The sequence below is a fragment of the Hemiscyllium ocellatum genome, chromosome 11 (genome assembly GCF_020745735.1).
Source record: "Hemiscyllium ocellatum isolate sHemOce1 chromosome 11, sHemOce1.pat.X.cur, whole genome shotgun sequence".
NCBI classification, from domain to species: Eukaryota; Metazoa; Chordata; class Chondrichthyes; order Orectolobiformes; family Hemiscylliidae; genus Hemiscyllium; species Hemiscyllium ocellatum.
The window spans coordinates 87,437,332-87,449,337 of NC_083411.1; the positions used below are offsets into that span (position 1 = coordinate 87,437,332).

The following is a 12,006-nucleotide window of genomic DNA, read 5'->3' on the forward strand; positions in this document are numbered from 1 at the left end:
CAATTATACAGGGAGTTGGTGAAGCCACATCTGGAATGTTGTGTATAGTTTTGGTCTCCTTATCAGAGGAAGGATGTTCTTGCTTTAGTGGGACTGCAGCCAAGACTTACTAGACTGATTCCTGGGAATGGCAGGGCTGACGTATGAGGAAAGATTAATTAGTTAGGATTGTATACATTGGTGTTTAGAGGAATAAGGTAGGATCTCATCGAAACCTATAAAATTCTAATAAACGTGGACAGGTTAGGTGCAGGAAGGATGTTCCCGATAGTGGGGAAGTCTGGAAACTGGAGTCCTAGTTTAAGGATACATCCTAGTGATAGAGGAAAGAATTTCCACTTATTGGAGTAATTATTGAACTAAAGCTAAATGTATCCGGCATAAAATACACAGGAAACGTAATACTCTATATGTTTCTCTTTTTGAATCATCCTCACTCCAATCCTCTCATTCATGAATATTTTAGTCTTAACATTGCTGCTCAGAAAAAAATGTGGTCGCAAATATTTTCAGCAAAAATTCACCTCCCCTAGATAGGGAGAACCCTGAAGAGACTGTGTAGACAATTTGGGTGTGCGTTTTGGGGTGGGTAATAATCTGAGGGTTATCAGAATGCTCTGTACTGACTGAGTGATCACAACTATCATATTTTGCTATTATAATGGATCATTGAAATAATTTAAGGATAGCTGACTAAACAAAAGCGGTCATATTTAGCTGTGACATATTTGTTTGTGACCATATTATATGCTAAGACAATTCCTAATCTAAAACTATAAACATCACAGTATTTTCTAAGAGCATGGACCAGTGGTATGTCAAGTTGTGAAAATAGAATAAATTCCTCAGTTAAAATTACATAATAATGAACATAACAAATGCCAAAAATGATTAGAGACAGTAGGGTAAGCGTTGATCTATTGGCATAGGTCTCTGAGCATCCAAAATGCTCATATGAATTACTTATCTCTACGCTGTTGCAAGCATTTGTTAGCTTTTATATAGAAGTTAACACAAAACGGCCTATAAGTCAGCATTAACATTACACGCAAACAAATTGTTCTAATTGTGCTATGTTCCTATACCCTCTCACACCCCTTTCCTTCATTCAATCAGTTTAATTTTGAATGTTGACATAGTTTCTGCCATTTAACTCTGAAAGTGCATTTACTGTAATCTCAGTTTTTACTTGCTTTCATTTCTAAATTTCATACATATACTCTTATCAGGCTCTTTGGTCATAACCCTTAAAAAACTGGAAATACCTGCTTCCACCTAAACTGCCTACTTTTCATACTTTAAATATTTCTACCACATATCCCCATAATGTGCTGTAGAAGTTGATGAGGGTCCTTATGGAATTTCCTGAGCCGTTTGAGGAAGCAGAGGTGTTGTTGTGCCTTCTTGACTGTTGCATCTACATGGGAAGGCCAGGACAGGTTGTCAATTATTGTCACTCCTAGGAATTTGATGCTTTCAACCCCAGCCACATTGATGTGGATCAGGACGTGTTCTCCTTCTTTCCTTCTGAAGTCAATGATCAGTTCTTTAATTTTGCCAACATTGAGGGGGAGGTTGTTATCATTACACCATGTCACCAAGCCCTCTATTTTTTTTCTGTCTTCTGAGTCATCTATTTGATATTAGTCTTACCATGGTGATGTCATCAGCAAACTTGTAGATGGTGTATGTTTGGAATTTGGCAACATAGTTGTGGGTGTACAGTAGGAAGGTGAGAACACATCTTTGGGGATCTCCGGTGTTGAGTGTTATCACGAAGATGGCGAGTTGTCTCTCTTCACTAACTATGGTCTGTGGATCAGGAAGCTGAGGATTCAGTTACAGAGGGTGGTGCTGAGACCGAGCTCTCGGAGTTGGGATCAGTCTGGAGGGGATAATGGTGTTAAAGACAGAGCTGTATTTAGTAAGCTGGAGTCTGACATGGGTGTCCTTGTTGTCCAGATGTTTCAGGGATGAGTGCAGGGCTAAGGAAATGGTGTCCACTATGGACCTGTTACGTGGGTACACAGATTGTCGGGGTTCGAGCTGGGAAACAGGAATTGAGGTGGGCCATGACCAGCCTCTCGAAGCTGGTTTATGGAGGTCAGAACCACTGTGTGGTATTCATTAAGGCACATTGCATGTGCTTTCTTAGCTACAGGGATGGTGGTGGTCATCTTGAAGCAGGTGAGGATTTATACTTGTAGCAGGAAGATGTTGAAGATGTCAGTGAATACCTCACCAGCTGGTCTGCACAGAATCTAAGTACATGGCTGGGAACTCTGTCCAGGCCTGTCGCTTTCCTTGAGTTGACTCCTAGGAGGACCGATCTGATGCCTGCCACAGTGACCGAGGGAACAGATTTATCCAGGACTGTCAGGGCAGGCATCACCGTGCCACTGGCATTCTGCTCAAACTGAGCATAGAAAGCATTGACCGCATTGGGGTGGGGGGTGGAGAGATGTGTCTTTGTCCACTATCTTTGTTCTACTTCATTTTGTATCCCATTATGTTGTTTACGCCTTGCCACAGGAAGCGGGTGTCCGTTTGGTTGGTTTGGGCCTCTAACTTGGTCCAGTACTGCCCCTAGGCATCTCTGGCTTTGTGGAGTCATATCTGGATTTTCTACATAGATCTGGGGTCACCTGACTTGAATCCTGCATGCCTGGTCTTCAGCAGGGAGGGGGATTTCCCAGTTCATCCAAGGTTTCCACATGGGGAGCACTCAGATCGACTTCTCTGGTTTGCAATCCTCCACGCATTTGTTAATGACAGCAGTGGTGTACTCGGCTAGGTTTTCCACTGATTACTTGAACGTAGTCCAGTCCACTGATTCAAAACAGTCCCGGAGATGCTCTTTCACTGCCTCAGACCAACACTGTATTCCTTTCTGTAATGGATCCTCCTGTTTCAGTTTCTGCTTCTAAACTGGGAGGAGGAACATCACATTGGGATCCAATTTTCCGAAGTGTGGGTGTGGGACGGAGCAGGAGGCATTTTTGATGGTTGTGTAGCAGTGGTCTCGGATGTTCAGTCCTGTGGTGGAGCAGGAGACGTGTTGGTGTTATTTTGGCATCAACCTCTCCAGGTTGGCCGAGTTGAAGTCGCTGGCCACGATGAATAAAGCCTTGAGGAATTTTGTCTCCAAAGTGTCAAATACTTGGTTATATTTTGAGACCACTAGAAATAAATAGGGGAATTAATTTGAAATGAATGCATTTGTGACAGATCCCTGGCTGAATTTCAGTGGTGGTGAGGGAGGCAAAAGAATATGGTCCACTCAGTCCCACCTTCATTGGCTCAGCTCAGGGAACCAAGTGGCTGTCAATCAATTAGTGTCCAACTGACAAGAAGGTGTCAGGTTCAAGGGGTTATTCCATACCCAATTGGGAATTATGCAGCAGAGGGGGTTAGTTACAACCAGGAAGTGGCTACAAATGTAAAAGTATCCTGATTTCCAATTGTTTTTTTTAATTATTGTGCATAAGGATTAAATCAGCAAACTCAAAGGTATTACCAATGCTGTCACCTTCACCAGCAGAACCTGCTGCTGCATTAATATAGCCACAGTCTCAGTGCAGGGCCTTTTTTCCACCCTTCATGTCTGCCACAAATGCAATAGGCAATGAAAAATTCAAGGAATTCATTAACAAGTTCAACAGATTGTCCGTTGGTCATTTCAAAATGGATGGGTGTCTGATTTTGGCACCATCTCTTCTTCCATATTTCTCAAGCTGACAAGATGATGACATATTGTCACTCTGTTGTCATCATGCTGTACATTCTATTAGCGCAGGGAAGGGTGGCCCGACTTATTTGCAAAGATAACATCCAGCCGTGAGTTTCTATACACAACACACACACTATGACTTGTTAGGTGCATGCTGCAATCTTATATCAAATCCAAAAATAGTGAATACAGCAGTTTCTGGGTCATCATTGGTGATAATAAATAAATAACTTGAAGTCAAAAGCAGTTATTCCAATCAGAAATAGACCATTTGGACTGGCGTGCAGTTTTGGAGATGATATGCAGAAGAATGACATGGAGGATTCTGTTTTATTTTACAGCTTAAAGTTATAAAAACAAACAATCTCATTGAGTTGAACTGGTTTTCCCAGAAAACCTATTCACAGATGATACCAACTGTGAATAATGTATTCGTTAGCAAGCTATTTTGAGTCACAAAAATCAGAGATTGTAGTGAAAATATACAAACAGTCTCAAAGCAATAGAAGAAGGTTCTATACCCATTCAGATTAATATATATGTAGAACAAATCTCCACGAGAAGTTATTGAAGTGAAAGCAATTAACTTCATTGAAATCAAATTGAATAAGTATTTGGTTGCAAATAGGATATGGAGGTAAAGTGATAGTTCAAGGAATTAAGGAGATCATCAAGTATTTTATAGGATCCAATGGTCCTCTATGACTGGGATGGTGGAGAAGAAAAGCTTACACTTAAATAGAACATTTCAAAGCTAATTTTTTTGTAGTGTGGTCATTTGTTTTATAGACAACTGTAGCAGTCCATTTGCACACAGCAAGTCACAGGAACAGTAGTGAAGTGAATAATTGTTTATGTACTTTGGTTCAGACACAAAGAACTCATCGCCTTCAATGACAGTATCATGAGACCTTTCTATATAATAGAAGCATACAAGCAAGCAATTAAGGCTCCAGTTTAACTTCTCATCCGAAAAATATTGTCACTGACAAGTACCACTCCCTTATAGTGATGCATTGTAGACAATTTAGTATTCAATGTTTAGGGTGGAGTTTTAACCCACCACCTCCTGAATCAAAGATAAGATTAATTGAAGTGAACCAAGTTGACATTTAAATTGAAGAGGGAAACCGAAGGTAGTAGAAATATATGGAAAGACAAAACATTTTGGCATTTAACTTTGAACTATTGCGTAATTGGGAAATTTGACGTAGCATTTTAAGAGATAGAATGATTGGATATAATTTCCAAGGGAACAATTATACTTGTGGAAAGAATAGAACCAATAATGTCAGTGTAATCTTGCGCCATATCTTATGTTATATACTGTGACTGGATTTGAAAGAGTGTGCGATACAGTATAAACTCAAGCAATAAACTTTTAATTTGTTAATTTAAAAACCTAAAGTTTAAAGTGACACTACTAGAGTTCCAATGCACTTGAGTACAAAGAAATAGGATGCAGCGTTCACGATAATTTGTTATATAAAACCGTATTAAGACTGTGCAGAAGCCATCCATATCTCCCTTATTTTCAAGAGATAAAATAGAAAACTGCAAGAATGACACTTTGTACAAATTGACAAAAAGAAATAATAACAGGTACTTGGAAACATGTCTCCTATTTCCACTTTCCAGGCCAAAAAAAAATGTGTTTTCCTAGGTAAAAGTAAGAATAAGGGAGATTTGCTTTATAAAAAATTGCAGAATTTATTCTCTCATAATTCTCAGTCATTGTCTGTCTTAATTATTTTGGCTGGGGAGTACAGGTGTTGCTTTAGCTGTTGAGTTTATTTGGGGAGTAGTGCTTAGAATATGGAGAGATGAATGGGTTTGGAGCATTAAAACAACAAGAATTAAGAGGAACTCAACAGCAAAGTCACCGCTGGTAAGAAATATTGTTTCCACGTGAGGTGCGATGGCAAGATCGAAACTGAAGTGACATGAAAAGGATAAAATCGCCTGGGTGAAGTGACAGAGTTGTTTGATACAGATTATTATTCAAAAGCTTTATTGTGTGTTAGAAATGTAGGTTCACTAGACTTAAGTGAAAATCTTCTAGAAAAGCTATCGGATGAATTATCTATGATTCTACTAAGTAAGATGACTGCTTTCAGAACATTCACAGGCGAACTCCATGAGCCTGCTACTGACAAACCAGGAAACAGATGCTATAATATTGCTATGAAACTTGAATCCAAAACAAGGATTTTATCAAGAGACAAGGAAAATGGTTGGGAAGCAGTTTTGTTTGATGATTGTTGCTGAAATTACACTAGGAACATTTCAAAGGAAATACAATGTTTATTTCTAAAATAACATTGACCCCATCAGATGTAAAACTGACTTTTCTTAAAAACAGTTCCCATTGAGACTCATTCTATGTTTATAAACAAGATTTGCCCTTGACTAAATGTGTATTTGTATTCCTTGCCTGTTGTTAAACTTCGTCACCTTTATATAACTTTTTCCAAAATGAAAAGTTTTGATTCTGTTAACGTCTTTGCTGAAAAAATAGTTAAAACCCCTTTACTCAAAGACGTACTGTTGCAATAAAACTATTAACTTAAATCATAAATATTTTTGTTGGGAATCTGTTCATTTGTGGTAACATTTTAGCTGCAATTTAGAGCGTAAATAAAGTTAACATCTAGGCTTCTCTTAATCATTTTAAGTGCCATTATGCTCAATTTTATGTAGACTTTCAGCTAACCAGTCTACAAACTGAGACAGGCTCCATTTTAGGCCAGAGAAATGGTGTTGCTTTAAGTCACATAACAGGCCCGTGATTTTCTTCAATTGCAAAAGTGCATTTCTTTCACTGACAACAACTCAATTTTAAAGAAAGGTTCTGATATGCCTAGAAAGATGCCAGAAGAAGGAGAAATTCCTAATTATTAAGCTGAGGCTCTTCCAAGAAGGTTAAGAGGTGACCATAGAATCAAGGAGTTGTACAGCATGGAGCAGATCCTTCAGTCCAACTTGTCCATGCCAACCAGATATCCCAACCTAATCTAGTCCTATTTGCCAGCACTTGGCCCATATCCCTCTAAACCCTTCCTATTCATATACCCATCCAGATGCCTTTTAAATGTTGTATTTGTACTAGCTTCTACCACTTCCTCTGGCAGCTCATTCCATAAACACACTGCCCTCTGTGTGAAAAGGTTGCCCCTTAGGTCCCTTTTATATCTTTCCCCTCTCACCTTCAACCTATGCCCTCCAGTTCTGGACTCCCCTCTCCAGGGAAAAAGACTGTCTATTTATCCCATCCATGTCCCTCATGATTTTATAAAACTCCACAAGGTCAACCCTCAGCCTCTGAGGCTCCAGGGAAAACAGCCCCAGCCGGTTCAGCATCTCCCTAGAGCTCAAATCCTTCAATCCTGGCAACATCCTTGTAAATCTTTTGTGAACCCTTTCAAGTTTCACAGCATCCTTCAGATAGAAAGGAAACCAGAATTCTACTCAATATTCCAACAGTGGCCAAACCTATGTCCTGTACAGCTGCAATATGACTTCCCAACTCCTACACTCAATACTCTGACCAATAAAGGAAAGCATACCAAACACCTTCTCCACTATCCTATCTAACTGTAACTCTACTTTCAAGAAGCTATGAACCTGCACTCCAAGATTTGTCTGTTCATCAGCACTCCCCAGAATCTTACCATTAAGTCCTGCAAAGATTTTCTTTTCCAAAATGTAGCACCTTGCATTTATCTAAAATTAAACTCCATCAGCCACTCCTCAGCTCATCTGATAAAGATCCTGTTGTACTCTGAGACAACATTTTTCACTGTTTTCTACACCTCCAATTTTGGTGTTAACTGCAAACTTACTAACTATATCTCCTCTGTTCACATCCAAGTCATTTATATAAATGACAAAAAGCAATGGACCCAGCACCGATCCTTGTGGCATTCCACTGGTCACAGGCCTCCAGTCTGAAAAGCAACCCTCCACCAGCACCTTCTGTCTTCTACCTTCAAGTCAGTTCTGTATCCAAATGGCTAGTTATCCCTGTATTCCATGAGATCTAACCTTGCTAATCAGTCGCCCATGGAGAACTTTGTTGAATGCCTTACTGAAGTCCATATAGATCACGACCACCATTCTGCCCTGATCAATCCTCTTTGTTACTTCTTCATAAAACTCAATCAAGTTTGTGAGACATGATTTCCCATGCACAAAGCCATGCTGATTATCCTTAAATCAGTCCTTGCAGAAAGAAATCTTCAATTGTTTGAATGGCTAAATTTCCATTTGTCATTCAGACTAGAACTAGGAACCATAAATATTAGCTTTTAGTAGATTAAAATAAGATTTTACAAGTAATATTTTGCAGACTATGGAACTTCCTCAAATGGGATGGTTGATGTATGAATTGCAGCAGTTCAAGAAGGGAAATCACCACCATCATCTCAAAGGCAATGAGGGATGAGCAAAAAATCCTGGCCAAGTTAATGATGCCCACATCCCACAAACAAATGAAAAAGGCCTCAATGTATTACAGATAAGTCTTTATACGTACATGAGGAAGAGGATGATGAAGGAATGGCAGCAGAGTGTGAAGAGATAATTGAGTAGGGAGGTTTAGGTGGTGCTCAACCAGGAGCTTGGAGAAGTTGGGTAGTATCACACTTTTCAGTGCTGTAAATTTTATTCTAACTACATCTAACGGTAAATATCACAGTATGTGTCATGAAACTTTTTTAAAAATCTCCAACTTCTAAAGCCAATTTTGATTTTCCAATGTTATAATGTAACAATTTTTTTCTGCTTATGCTCTGGCACCATCCTTCAACTGCCCCAGACACTTTCTTAGTTATCTTATATGCTTAGTGATACATGAGGCAGACAGCACACATGCTTATCTCTGTTTCCACAGCTTTTATTTTCCTGGAACCAGTCACCAACATCCACAGTTTCCCAGGTGCCACTCCACATCAAGCAGAGCTGACTAGGAATCTCTCCCATTCTTAATCCCTGCCAGAGATTTGTTGGAAGAAACTACAAATTGATCAACCTGTTTGACAAAGTTCTGAATGCATCTTCCAATCCGTATAGTACTGGAAGGCACCTCGATCACAGAACTGCTGATGCCAGACACCAGCAGTCATTTATTTTCTTTTATAATTAGTCACTCAAACTGATCTGCAGAAGGGTTTTTTTTATCATTGTCATTCATAAATCATTGGTAGAAACTGTGTTTTACAGGTGTTGATAAAATAAAATTCAAAGTTAATAACTAGATTAAAAAAGGACTGTAAAAATGAGAAAAAATGAGGTTCTGGGTTTTATTCTTGGCAGCTTTGGAGAAAGAAAACAAAGAGGCACTATTGAATTTGTACAAGAAAGGCCACCTTTATAATACAGCATGTACATCTGGCACCTTATTACACAAAAGCTATTAGTCAAGGAAAGAATGTGGTAAATATTCATTAGAAAATGAGATACTATAGTAATGAAGAAAAAGTTGTTTTTTCTGAAACTTCACTGGTATGGGAAAAGGTAGCATCGAATGGAAATGGGGAAAGGCTGGGGCTCGTTAACTCAGTTGGCTAACTGGCTATCATATGATTTAGCAGAATGCCAACAGTGAGGGTCTGATTTCCAAGCTGTTGCAATAAAAGTGTGATCCACCTCCATGTTTTGCCTGGGTGTGGAACGTGATGGCAAACCACCACTGAAGAAAATAGCTCAGAAGAAAGTTTCAGCAGAGATAATGGGCTAAGGGCCAGCTTTTTAAGTAGAGCACCCATGAATGGGAGAAGTAGGGAGATCATTACTTTACTTTTTAATCTTCAAATGAATAGTTGTTATTGCCACTTGATGGGTTAAATTGTTTTCTAATTTGTATTTTTGAAACCTTGAATTGAATTCATCTTAATCTAGTAAAAACATTTCTTTATGACAGCTATATCAGTCCATGGGAAATAACGTGAGCTGGCATTAATCTGATTTCGCGTTGACTGGTTTTCATAGAGCAAACCTGGTCCAAAGAGGTGGCAGGCAGGAGAAACTGAGGACTGAAGATCAGAGTCCACAGGTGGTGCTGAAAAGCACAGCAATCTGACCTGCAGGCTGCTGCCTGACCTACTATGCTTTTTCCAGCACCAAATAGATGGCAGGCTGGTCAACACAATAAAAAATACTTTTAAAAGGGCCCAGTGAGGGGTTAGTGGAAAGTGCACATGTAACTAACCAACATTGAACTAAATGGAAATTGGTCAACTCCCCCAGTTTGAAAAGGCTGGTGTAAACTAATCAGCAGTTATTGATTTCTCAGGTTCTCTAAGTAAATATTAATCAACCTGTGGAGACACACAGGACACACCTCCACAGCGGGTGGGACTTCAGCGTAGAGCACCTGACCTGGAGGTATCACTTTTATGCTTTTGAATCTGGTCTCTGGCCTTTCACTCGATTTCAGAGTTTCATTTACCTGCATAAACTTCCCTCATCTGGTGATTACAGCTGGATACAGGATAAAACACTAGGACATCAAATTCATGTATTTGTCAACAAAAGACTTTATAAATCAATCCTACAAATGCCAGCTTCTATTTCCTTCAGAATATTTATGAAAAATCTGAAATTTTAAGAAATTGAATTACGGAAAGATTTATAGTTTTCAAAACTTTGGCATTCGTCTAAAAGGAGCATCATCTTCGAAATCTGAACCTTATCACATTAAATTGAGGGAATTTTTCCAATGTTTGTTCCCATTTTGCTTGCTTTCATATACTCCAACGTAGGTTCCTCTAATGCGGTTAAACTCAAGTCTTTGCCCATTCAATTAATAGACAGGGGGCCTTCTTGGGAAGTTATTACATCCATTTAAATCGTTCTGACTCCAAGAGATGGCTGGCGAGAATGGGAACACAAGTCAAAACTCATGCTTTTGCTTTCGACGTTAAAGATCAAAAAAAAAACATGTCTATTCATATAACCTAACGATATTATCAGTGAAAGTATTGGGATTTCTTGACAGTGCAGTGAAAGTCAGGGATCCACACGTCAAAACACCATCGTGTCAGTAATATTGGAATGAGCAGTGGAGCCGAGGCTGGGTGGGGATCAACACGGTGCTGGGCTTGCATTGAGCACTCGGCTGGACTCTCAGTCCTTTCACATCACACACATCAAATTACTCAGCCACCCAGGGTCCCACATCATCCTTCATTACATCTGTATTAAGGTGATTGCTGCTCTCACACCTATTTATGTACACTCAAGGCATTTCCTGACACTGAAAATCGTTGTTCTTACCAACAGAATTAACCAAATCTACCAAGTAGATTAGTCACCATCAGAGTAGGCAATGAATTGAAAACAGCCCTTGGGACTTTTCAGCTGTTTTCCGTTGAATTGTCAAGGTAGAAGCCCGAAAGCTTTCATCAAACTCTGGGAACGAGGACGTGCCCAGTTCAGACAGATCGGATCAGACGGCGCTGTTACCATAACACACGAACACGCTGCACAACCCGTCATTTTAAAGCAATTCTACTCACTGCAAGATACAAGGCACAACCAAACATCCCTCACGAGTAATTGTTTGCTAATCCTTTCACTCGGATTTCTATCTTGTTTCTTCCGCTGGTGCCGGAAGCGAAAGTTTAAAGAACTTTCCTGCTGTAGCTGAACAGGATGACCAATCCAGCTGGAGGCGGAACTAGCTCCAAATCCCACTCCTTCGAAAACTCCAACCCACTAATTTGCACAATCTCCAGCCGGCCCTCCCACTTTGAGAAGGAGCTGAACCGCTATAGATGACCAAAGGTGCAGACTTCATTCGGCCAGCCAAGTCGGATAGAGTCGTGCTAATTGGTGCACTCAGTCAGGTAAATATCGTGAATGACGCTTGAAGTTCTATAACCAGCAAGTGCATGGACCGAGAGCTCGGAAATGGAATGAGGTTGATAAACTCTTTTGCAGCCGGGCGCAGGCACAGCGCTTGGATTTTTTTAAAAAATGTTTCGACAAACGGAAGGTATGATCATGCAAAGTAAGGCTGGCACACAAAGCAAAAGCAGACAACCAAAACACTACCACCCCCGAGGAGAAAGTGCTTTTTTTTGCATGACAGACGACCGGTCGAAAAAGTGATTGTAGATTTACTGGTTTTGAAAATGGTACCTTTTAAAGTTAGTTATCAGCTGAGGTTCTAACAATCAACCTGACTTTGATTCATCTATTACGTATTCTTTGTAGCATAGAAACTGGACATTCAGCCTAACTACTCTGTGCTAGCATTTATGCTCCACTGGAAG

General features: G+C 39.8%; 1 protein-coding gene across 2 annotated transcripts in view; it reads right to left on the reverse strand.

Moving 5' to 3' along the window:
- Positions 1 to 11,414, reverse strand: part of sytl4 (synaptotagmin-like 4) — an 83,072-nt gene extending 71,658 nt beyond the window's left edge. Inside the window, exon 1 of one of the 2 annotated variants that reach the window (XM_060832670.1) lies at positions 11,248 to 11,414. The gene's annotated coding sequence lies outside the window, so the exon portion shown is untranslated. The remainder of the gene's footprint in view (positions 1 to 11,247) is intronic. The other variant, XM_060832669.1, reaches the window with a different exon arrangement.
- Positions 11,415 to 12,006: the final 592 nt, after the last annotated feature.